The 11,994-nt window shown below is 44.7% G+C and overlaps 1 pseudogene; it reads left to right on the forward strand.

Annotated features, from left to right (window-relative positions):
* The first annotated feature begins 10,638 nt into the window (after positions 1 to 10,638).
* Positions 10,639 to 11,410, forward strand: LOC147442696 (uncharacterized; annotated as a pseudogene).
* Positions 11,411 to 11,994: the final 584 nt, after the last annotated feature.

An 11,994-nucleotide genomic window follows, 5' to 3' on the forward strand; every position in this document is an offset into this window, starting at 1 on the left:
CACTACTCACCGCATTCTGCATGCTGGGTTGTGGTAGCCATGCATGTTTTGTGATGCAGTGCAATATGCTCGGTCTTGTGATTCATGCCAACGGTGTGCTCCAAAACCAACTCGCCAAGCCAGTCACCCTTTGCACATCTCTTTGGCATGGTTTCCTTTTGAATGATGGGGTATCAATTTTGTTGGGCCAATCAATCCGGTTGGCCAACTTGGGAATAAAAGTTATCTCTTGATTGTACAGACTATGCTACCAAATGGACAGTGGTGGCACCCACTTTAGACTACACATCAACCATAGTGTTCTAATTTCTATATGAAAACATCTTTTGAAGATTTGGTTTTCGTCTAGAAATCACAAGTGATCAGGGCACCCACTTTGTCAACGAGTTGTTAACAAACCTTTTTGAAAGGTACAAAATTTTTCACAGAAAGTCATGCTCCTACTACCCTTGGGCCAACGGGCAGGTAAAAGTACCAACGACGTACTTTTATCTTTGATCTAAAAAACCTGCCACCTTCACCTGACATCTTGGCCAACATCTATTTTAGGCGCTACGTGGGCTTATCAGACTGCTTTAAAATCCACAACTCAACACTCACCATTTTAGCTTGCCTTTGGACTAGAGGTAGTGGCACCCTTTGAATTTCATTACGGTTCACCCAAGGTCATAGCGGTCAAGGTAGACTGCCTTACAAGCAAGAATTTTGCTATGATTATTCGGCTCACCAAATTGGAAGAGGGCCAGCAACAGAGAGGATGGGCATGATCGGCGCTTAAAGACCAGGAAGTTTGACAAAGGTTCATTAGTTCTATAGTATACAAAGCCAAGTACTTGAAGAAGGCTAAGAAGTTATTTCAAGTATGACAAGGACCATTTGTTGTTGCCAATATTCTTCCTTATGGAGCAGTTTAGTTGTATATTTTATCGAGGGAATCTCTGCCCTTAATCAATGGCTCTCGTCTCAAGCCATGTCACACTTAGTAATCTTGACACCACCATCCCTCGGTTCACCCATTAGCTTTTAGTTCCACCAAGCTCCAGTAGTTTCATTTGTTAGCTCCATGTTTTGGATCTGCAAACCTTTCTCTTGCTGCCTTCCCTTATTTGATCCCCTCTATAGATGCTTCTATCTCCTTTAGTTATTGTCAAATTTTATCTATTTTTTTGCGATTGGTGTAACTATTGGCAAGCTTCTACTATATATCGGTTATGTTTCTCTCTCTCACCTTCCTTCCAATGCGTATTAGTTCCAATCTCTTCAGCGTTCTCTTTAATAGTTCTGTATTTGACTGCCCTCCAACTGAGTATTAGTTCAAATGTGGTTATGTTTCTCTCTTTCTACTCTTTGATATTCTCTTTTTTGTTACAACTTCTTGCAGTATTGTGATGTTGTCCATCATTGGATACTCTTGCTTTTTCTCTCCTAGCATATATTTTCTTATATTTGGACCTATCTTTGACCTAGCTTTGGCCGCAATTCTGCACTCTTCCATCCTCTGACCTGCCAATGCACCTTACCCTATATCTTGCATTCCCTGGACCTGGTGGCCCTCTCTTGTCCTTAATTCTCAATGGTGTTATGCTTTTGTTTGCTCTCTCGACCCAAACACTCTTGTTATTCTCATTAGGAATCTATTTTAATGAAATGCTCACTATGTTCATGCTATTTTCCACTACACACAAGTTACTAGACCATTAGATGTTACGTTGGTATCAGAGCACAAGGTTTTTCTTTTCTTGCTCAGAAGGGAGGTCCTCAAGCTAGCTATAAATGGTTGGTACTATTAACTTTATGTGAGTAAGTAGAATAGGGATTTTCTAGCCTTGCAATGCGCCTGCCTTTGTGCAGTTAACAGGGCATCACCGTCGAGAGCTATGGTCTTAATAGTGGAGTCTTACGGGGCTTGCCTACGGCTTAACCACTATTGAGATACTAGAAGCTTGATAGGAGCTGGTGTTGTTTTGATGTTGAACAACCCTCTCTTCTATTCCTTGCAATTAATGGTATTCAAGCCACGGGTACAGTAGCTTGAGTGCTTTTTCTAAAGGGGTAAAGAGGAGTAGCAACTAGGGCTTGAAGTGCCAAAGTACACCTAAAAATTTTACACCTAAAAGTTTTTAGAATGGCTGACAATAGTAAAGAGAGTGAAATTAATGTTGATAACTTTGATTTTGCTAATGAGCAAGCTACTAATGATGCCCTGATGCTTGTTAACCATCTTGTTTCTAGGCTTCAACAAGCCATGGGAAATCCATCCCTCCAAAGTGAAGTGCAACGGCAGCTTCGTGCTCATGGGATCCTCCAAGCTCCCCACCATGACGAGAGAACACCTAGGAAGCCTCCTTGTGAGACTTAGGTCTGTCTCCGATTCGGGAAGAAGAAGAGGATCCCTATGAAGGGATCAAAAATTTTCTCCTTGATGACGCATCTCCTTCGCAAAGGACAACTCAAGATTCTCCATCGAAGGAATGAGAAAGAAGTGAGTCTCCCGCCACCTCGACAGAGATGGCTCCACGAAGACGGCAGGCTAAATGCTCTCCATCGCCCCCAAAATGGAGAAGACCATCGCATACTTATCCACACCATACTTCAAAGAGGGATGACAAAAAGCAAGAGAAGAAAAAGGCGAGAAAGACGACACCCTCTTCTCCATCTTCTTCATCCTCTTCCTCTTATGAAAGTGATGGTGAAGACAACAAAGATCAAGGCAAGAAAAAGGCGCAAAAGAGGTCACCCTCTTCTCCATCTTCCTCAAATTCTTCATCTTCTGAAGAAAGTGATGGTGCAACCTTTGAACCATAAAAAAGAAGAGGCCATAGGAAATCCTATGCCACGTGGAAGAGGTCATCCAAGCTCAAGAAGTTCAAAGAGGAAGGGACCAGCATATCTTTCCTTACCTACGATGGCACTTTTGGTGCTACGGACAAAGTCTTGGCATTTATCCAATAGTTTGATGCGGCATTTGGAGATGAGGGCTTCACGGAGTCCTCTAAGCTACTCCATGTAGCTATGAACTTTCAAAAGTCTGCCAGACAATGGTGGTCTAGCCTACGGGCCAACGGTGAAGCTCCATGACATGGAAAGCTTTAAGAGCTTCCATTATGAAGCAGTTTTTGGCCACCGATGCCAAAGACAAATTACTCACCGAATGGCAAAGCTTGAAGCTCTCTCCCTATGAATCCATTCACAAATATTTAGACAAGTTTTGGGACTTAAACTCAAAGCCACTGTTTTCAAGAAGTTGGATTTTGGAGAGCAAAAGCAACAATTTTGTGCGGGCTTAACTGAAGAAATGGCGGAGTATGTCAACTCCCAAAGGCCACGCACCATATCGGCAGTTATACACCATACTATGGTGGCTTCTTGAATAAATTTCCAAACGGGGGCTAAAAGAAATTTTAAGCCCACAGAAAACAGGGGTTCCAATGCACCTAAGGGGAAGGACAATGTCCAAAAGTCTCCTAAGGGCAACTCCAATAAAGCTAAAGAGAAGGGAGTTTACAAAGGCAAAATAAACTCTCTCCTGAAGAGCTTGAGCGTTATCGCAAGGATAACCGATGTTTCAAGTGCAGCGAGCAAGGGCATGCGTACCGTGCTTACCCCCAAAAGAATACCCGCCATGAACCTCCTAGAGCTAACTTGGTCAACATCCAAGAGGAGGAAATTCACCACAAAGGATCTCCTATATGCCATGCTTGGGGAAAGGTAAGAGAACATGATGCTTTTATTCTCTTTGACCCTGGTTCTACTCACAATTTTATATCTATAGAGTTGGCCACCAAGCTAGGCATACAAGCCTACGAGATGGGAGATGTCCTACCCGCAGATGGTGCTTTCAAGGGGGAAAAAGCTTCAGTCACTCCCTTAATCGAGAAATTGAGGCTTCATGTCCAAAGCTATGTGGACAAAGAGGACTTCTTTATCTCTCCTCCCAAGCATGAGGATGTAATCCTAGGGGCACCATGGTTGATTGCATGGCTGCCAATGTTAAATTCCCTAAAAGGAGAATCTCCTTTAACTTCAGGGAAAAAGATATGCATATAGATGCTACGGAAATGGGTAACACTATACCCATTGTACATACACAAGCTTGCAACAAGTCAATAAAGAGCTCAATTTCCATGTACATGATTTTTGTTAAAGATTCTCAAAATGAACCTAATGTTTTAGCAAAAGAAAATATGCACAATCAAAAGGAATTAGAGTTATCCAATTTTCTCAAGGGGTTTCAAGATGTCTTTATTGACAAAATCCCTTGTGAGCTACCTCCTAAATGAGGCAATGATGACCATGCAATTGAACTTCTTCCAGGAAGTTCACCGCCTAACAAACCTCCTTATAGAGTTTCTCAAGCTCAACAAGAGGAGATTATGCGGAAAGTGCATGAGTTAGTTGAGAAGGGCATGGTTAGGCCTAGCTCATCTCCATTTTGTTCTCCTGTGCTATTAGTGCAAAAGAAAGACGGCGGCACATATCGTATGTGTGTCGACTATAGAGCACTAAACAGGATCAGTATCAAGAATAGGTTTCCCATTCCATGGATAGAAGACCTATTTGATAAGCTACAAGGGTCCACCTACTTCAGTAGGATTGACCTAAAAAGTGGCTATCATCAAATAAGGATAGTTGATCAAGACATTGTAAAGACCGCATTTTGCACTACGTTTGGTCTTTATGAATACATTGTCATGCCTTTTGGCTTGACCAATGCACCAGCCACATTTAACCGCTTGATGGAGAAGCTATTCAGGCCTCACCAAACCTTTACTAGAGTGTCCTTTGATGATATCATTATCTACTCTAATTCATTAGACGAACACAAGCAACACCTCCAGGTAATATTTCAAGTTCTAAGAGAGAATAAACTTTATGTTAATCGAAAGAAAAGTGAATTTTTCTTACAAGAGATTCAGTATTTAGGTCACATTATCTCTCAAGATGGCATCCAAATGGATCCATCAAAGTTAGAGGTAATAAAAGGATGCCCTAAACCAAGGAATCTTCATCAACTAAGAAGCTTTACAGGCATGTACGCATACTGTAGACACTTCATAAAAAAGTTCTCACTAATAGCAGGACCATTACATGACCTAACAAAGAAAAATGTTAGGTACACATGGTCTGCCAAGGAGAACAATGATTTCGAAAAGCTTAAAGAAAAGCTTATCTCTCAACCTATGCTTACACTACCAAATCTCTCAAAGCCATTTGAGGTCCAATGTGATGCTTGTGGTGATTGCCTTGGAGCTATTTTGCTTCAAGAAGGACATGCCATAGGCTATGGAAGTCGAAGGCTCGACCCTATTGAGCAAGCTCTAGGCATATATGAAAAGGAACTCCTCGCAGTTCTACATGCCTTAGACTCATGGAAGCACTATTTACTGGGGACTCCTTTCATTCTGCAAACGAATCACCAAAGTCTTAAGTACTTCATGATGCAGACCAAGATCTCCGACAAACAAATGAGGTGGGAAAATTTTCTTTCAAAATTTCATTTTCATATTGCTCACATTGCTGGCAAGCATAATCAAGTAGCCGATGCACTCTCAAGATGGCCGAGAGTGAATGCGGTTTCCATAGCAACCCACAATGATCTATCTTCTATGATAGATGACTATGCTATTGATTCCGATTTTAGAGATGTGATTTCAGCCCTTGCACTAGGGAAGAAAGATGAACCATTTACTTTACAAGATGGTTATCTTCTCTATGGCAATAGACTATGCGTTACTAGCTCACTACGTGAGAAAGTAATGTATGAATCTCATGCTCCTCCTTATGTGGGGCATAGAGGGATTCAGTCTACCCTAAAAGGGATTGAAACATATTTGTATTGGCCTACCATGAAAGCAAACATACAAGAATATGTTTCTAAATATGTGGTATGCCAAAAGACGAAGTTTGATAGAGGGAAGCAACCTGGATTTCTTCAACCTTTTCCAATCCCTAATTCACCATGGGAGAGCATATCCATGGATTTTATCTTTGGATTGCCTAAGTCTATCCATGGGAATACGGGAATATGGACAAACGGTAGACAGGTTCAGTAAACAAGCTCATAGTATACCTGTCAAAAAGACTATCAAAGCCCATCAAATGGCAACCCTCTTCATTTCACAAATCTTCAAGTACCATGGCTTTCCAATGTCTATAGTGTCAGATAGAGATCCTAGAATGAGTAGTAATTTCTGGAAGGGTCTCTTTGAGAATTTAGGAACAAGGCTAAATTTCTCTTTGGCCTATTACCCGCAAACGGATGGCCAAAGTGAAATAGCTAACCTAACAATTCTCGATCTACTAAAATCCTATGTAACGGAAGTAGATCAAAGATCCCAATGGGAGAAGTACTTACGCTTAGTGGAGTATGCCTACAATAACACTGTACATACTTCCACGGGAAAAGAACCTTTTGAGGTAATTGAGGGAAGATCAAAAAGTCCCCTGCTACTTAAGGTACACAGGAAGATCTTCGCTCTACAGACGAGTATAGCCGAGGCCTACAAGAATCTTTCCACAAGATTAAGGATCATTATCTCTATCTCACAGCAAAGGCAAAAGGTTGTTGCTGACAAGTATAGAAGAGCCCAAGCCTTCAAAGAAAATGATTGGGTCTTACTCAAATTTCCCAAGGCTCGATTAAGGCACACGATGGGCAAGAATCCTACGGGACACCAAAAGTACTATGCTAAGTTAGCAAAAAGATACTATGGTATGTTCCAGATTCTTAGGCCAATCAATGAGATGGCCTATCAACTCAAGTTTCCCAACCATTGGCTCATACACAATGCTTTCCATGTGAGCCTATTAAATCCTTACAAAGGAGATCCACCTCAAGAATCAACTATTGAAGACCCACCGGAGATCAAGGACCAAGAAGAGGTGCTACAGCCCGAGTCCATTCTCCGACCAGCCACAGTAGGGATCCAAAGCAGGGAAAATAGGTATCCAAAGGGGGGTCCATCCGCAAAAGATCTATGTGCAACAATGGGCTCAAAAGACCCTAAAGTTCAGCCCATTAAGACTTCCAAAATGCTAAGGTTCAAAACTCAAAGGTTGTGTCCAAAGGTCAAACATTAGGGGAATTGGATGCTTTGAGTGTGTCCCAAAAGTCTTTGTCAAGCCCTACATAGGAGGGGGTGATCCCAAGAAGTAGGGGATGAGAGAGAAACACCCACACACACTCACAAGCTTCATTTGTACACAAGGGGAAAGAGGGACACAATGTCAGCTCCCTAGGCCAGATGCCCACAAGGTGTACTCAAATCCTATTGGATGGTCATGGAGGGGGACCAATGAGAATTAGTCTAGAGTAAATATAGTTTAATTAAACACTTAATAAAAGAACCAATAGGAATTAAGCTCTCTAGAAGACTATTGGACAGTCTCCCAAGGGGACCAATGAGCATTTAGCAACCCAATGGCTTGCCTGATTCCTATTGGCCAGGAGGCAAAGGGGTCCAATGAGAGTTTAGTTAAATTAAATAATTACCTAAAGCTCTCACAAAAGGGGAAAGGGGGACACATGTCAGAAGGCTATCACTTATGCTGCTTAATTTCCATTGGCTGAGGCTGGGGAGGTCCAATAGGATTGTAGCATGAGTAATTAGCAAGGGGGGTCGACCAAGAGAGAGAGGGGGCTGATTTTTGCAAGGAATTATCACACACACACACTCACACAATCTCATGTGTGAATAAAAGAAGACTCTCTCTCCTTCTCAAGCTTTAATGAAAAGCTTACCACATACTCCAAGCTTGTGAGAAGGGAGGCCTACATCAACAACTCTTGGCTTTGTGATGCAAATCCAACCAAGAGCCAAGCTTCAATGCATGCTCGTCTCCTCTACCATGCTAATTACTAAGCTAAGCTATGCTAATATGAGTGATTATGTGACGAAATGTACATCTTTCTCGTAAGAATACTCCTTCTTCCTCTCAATCTACTCTCATACCCCGCTAGCTCTCACCATCTTCGAAGGTGTGTGAGGTCTTGGGTGTTAGGCCGTGATGGAATTGATGTTGTGTTTGATAAGTGTTTTGCTTATTGCATGAAGTTTCCATCTTCATTGCACTAGCTAGTATTGAAGGAACACAAGAAATTGTATTGTAAAATGTCTCTCTTGATGGGAGAAACCATAATACAAAGCCTTTTGGAGGGGGGGACCGGCTCCATGCAAATCCGGTCCTCAACTGTTGTCAATTGCTTAATTTCTCTCTCTTTTGAAGTATTGGTCATGCTATCTAACTAGGTGTTATGCTTTTTGTTGCTCTCTTCACCCAAGCAGTCTTGTTATTCGCATTAGGAATCTATTCTAATGAAATGCTCACTATGTTCATGCTATTTTCCGCTACACACAAGTTACTGGACCATTAAATGTTACACGCCCATTTTCTCTCTCCATTAGCCCTCGTCCATTTTCTCTCTCTACTCGCCCCATGACCCATTTTCTCTCGCCCCTCACCCATTTTCTCTCTCTACTTGCCCCACGTCCATTTTCTCTCTCTGCTCGCCGAATCTCTCGCCCCTCACCCATTTTCTCTCTCCACTCGCCACTCACCCATTTTCTCTCTCCATGCGCCCTCGCCCAAATGTTTCTCTCTACTCGCTCCATAGCTGGCTCCTCACACTTTTCCTAAGTACACTTGCCTCGCCCCATTTTCTCTCTCTACTCGCCGTCCCACCTTCCTTCTCTCTCTAATTGCCCATCCCAACTCTCTCTCTCTCTCTCCCCTTTGCCCTTGCCCCAATCACCCTAACTCTACCTACCTTGCTCTGGTCCGAGTCTAGCCTGCCTTTGCCTTGTCTCATCTGCTACCTGAGAGCCATCCTACCCCTTGCCATCCCCATTTCGTCTCCTACCCTCAACCCCACCCATTGCTAATTCCTCCCTCGCCCTAGCCACATGTCTCCGCCCCCTTCTCGGTCCGCCCGGTTGTTCCTCACCTCGCCCCTACCGTTGACTTGCCTTCGCCCTTGCAAACCCACCCCATTTTCCACTATCATCCCCTCCCGGCTCGCCCTCGTTCTCCCCCTAGGGCCCCGTTTTCTCTCTCCACTTGACCTATCTTTCTCTCTCTACTTGCCCATTGCCGGATTTTTTTCTCTCTCCTCTCGCCCCAACTTCCTCTTTGCACTTGCCTAAAATCCCATTTACTTCGCCCCAAATAATTTTCTGAGAACTTTCTTCACTCTCTCACCCACTTCTTATCACTGCTCGCCCACTACCCTATTGCCCTCACACCTTTCTCTCCCATGTCGCCTCACGCCCTTTCTGGGTCCACCCAGTCGCACCCTCGCTATCACTCTGGTGTGCCCCCCCTTGCCCTAGCTGCGTGCACACTCCCTCGATGATCCATGACTTTGCTCCACACCCGCAATGACTGCGTTGTCTTGCCGTCCCCCGACCCCCCCCGCTAGTAGACGATTCCTATCTCTTTCCCTCGTCCAACCCCTCCTGCCCTCTATCACCATGATAGCCTCACCCACACCCTCAGCCTTTCCCCTCGCCCAACCCACTTCCCTCGCCCTCCTTCTCTCCCATCCCGCACTGGCATCCCCTTTGCCCCATCGCCTTTACCAACCCTGCCCACCCCGCCACGCCTGCTCGCCCAACCACCCTTGCCTCACACACCTCTTGCAACCTCTCGACCTCTCCTTTCTAGCTCGCCCAAATCCCACCCTCGCCCTATCCCCTAACGCTCTTTCTCACTCTTGTCTTCTCCCAAAGTCGATCTAACTTCCCCTAGCTCTCTCTCCTTCATGCCCTTGGTCCAACAACCGCCCCTAACTAGCATTGAGAGCCGTCCTCATCCTCCCCGCCTTCCTCCCGAATCCAACTCCCTTTGGCTTGTCCCATTGCACATTGGTTCTGACAACACTAGGACCAACCTGTCCCATAAACCCTCACCCCTATCTTACCCATTCCTCCAGGAACTGTGTAGCATCCTACGGCTTCTTCTTATACCTTTTCTGCTTTTCACCCTAATCGATTGCCGACTTTAGTCGTTGGGCACTCCTTGCCCATAGAATCTTCTAGCAAGGAATCTTCCTTGAATGAGAAGTACTCGCCCGACTGCCTAGTCGACTCGAATGACATAATAGAGTACAACGAAGATTTAGAGAACATCACTGTCGTGCACCTTCATAGTCTAGATGAGGACGCTTTTCAGGGCCTACCAGAAGAAGAAGATGAAGCTCATACAATATCCACAGAAGAGAAGTCAGACGCAGAAGAGGAGTCAGGCACGGAGACGGATGATGACTCTCTCGCAGCTCGGGCTTTGACCTCCATTGCAGACGTTGAGCTTTTGATTGACCATACCACCCAGTCGGGCCTGCTGCTCATTTTCGACACCACTCTCCCTTACCACTCCCTCAGCACCATTTTTAGTGCAGCTGACCTTTCCACCCTCGGCATCCTACGTTAGCGGCGGCTACTCTTGGAGGTACACATTTCCAACTTAAAAAATGCAGCAACTTTTTCACCACTTTGTCTAGGCTAAGCTGCACTGTCACTTTAGAAATGCTTGGGGATACCATTGGGATGGCTACTGTATCTGCATCAGTCCCTAATACGGTTCACGCAAATCATGGTCATCATCAATACTCCCTAGTCGAGGACGTAGTATCCACCACCAATGATCTGCTATCACCTTCACATACCAACTTTGCAGAGAACAAAAAAATCTTTAGCATCCTCTCTTACTACTTTTTGTTTAGAGCCAGATAGCAACCCGAAACCTCAGCGAGCACACACTATTTGTGATGCATTTTGTTGCCTAATAACATGCACTCCTTTTTCCTTTCGCAAGCTCATTTTAGATCACCTGTGCAACGGGGCAAGGCGCTATAGGCAGCAAATAAATAATCACTAGTGCTTTTGTTGCTACTCCACTCCCTTACTTCTCTGGTACATAGAAAATCTTGAGTCTGCATCTAGGTCTAGGCGCATTATACATGCATCTCCCCTTCCAGCTACAACCTTGCCAGAAACTTTTGCACCTTCAGCATCGACATCGGCTATTCCTCCTGTCCAGCAAGGGCAAATAGAAATCCGCTTCTCCTCTGCATCACACACTGACTACACGCCTCCGGGCAAAGGTTCTTCGAGATTCGCCAGCTTCTCTTGGAGTCCTCCCCTTCTCGGAGTCACAGCACATCGCCTCACTTTCACTTGCACAAACTACCACTCACATTGCCCAATCATCTTTCAATGCAAAGGCACCTTCATCACCCACTCACATGACCTTTGTCACAACACCTTGCCACCAGCCTCTTCTGCACCACTTTCTAGCACTCTGCCAAACACCTCTACACATGGAATTTCACGCTATTTCTCTCGCACTACACAATCACTAGCCCCCATATTCACCATTGCAGATCGTCATCCTACACTACCTTCATAGCTAGCTCATGATGCACCGCTCCAAACACCTCCCACGCCACTACACCATTCACAATTGCATTCTCCACCTCGACCTCTCAGTCAACAGCCTCCTAGTCCACCTTGATCCGAATTGAGTGCTATCGAACAACATCACCATGCAAGTTTGAGAGCACACTGGTACACTCTTGTCCCTCCATTCCCAGATACACCAAATCTACATGGCTCAAACTTCAGAGCTTGAGAGATTGGGGATAGAAAACCTTGACCTTTGTCGGGTTCTCAATCGCTAGGCAACTACCATTACCACACAGGATGCTCACATTGCTTCTCTACATGAGGATCTACATTGCCACTAGCAGAGCGCTATAGCAATATGTTTTGTCAAGCGACTATAGCGCAGTGAACACTGGCCACCTTCACGGCGCTAGCCTCGACGACATCATTGGAGCTAGTGGTTTTTTCGACTCCCCCAATCACCTCAGGTACGCCTTCTATTACCATACCGCCACCTTCATCATCTTACTCACCCCTAGCTTCCCCACTTGCACCATGGCACTGTAGCACCACCACACTTTCCACTCCTATCGCACACCTACTCCCCACTTTT

The sequence above is a fragment of the Adiantum capillus-veneris genome, chromosome 14 (assembly GCF_014529385.1).
Source record: "Adiantum capillus-veneris isolate H3 chromosome 14, ASM1452938v2, whole genome shotgun sequence".
NCBI lineage: Eukaryota > Viridiplantae > Streptophyta > Polypodiopsida > Polypodiales > Pteridaceae > Adiantum > Adiantum capillus-veneris.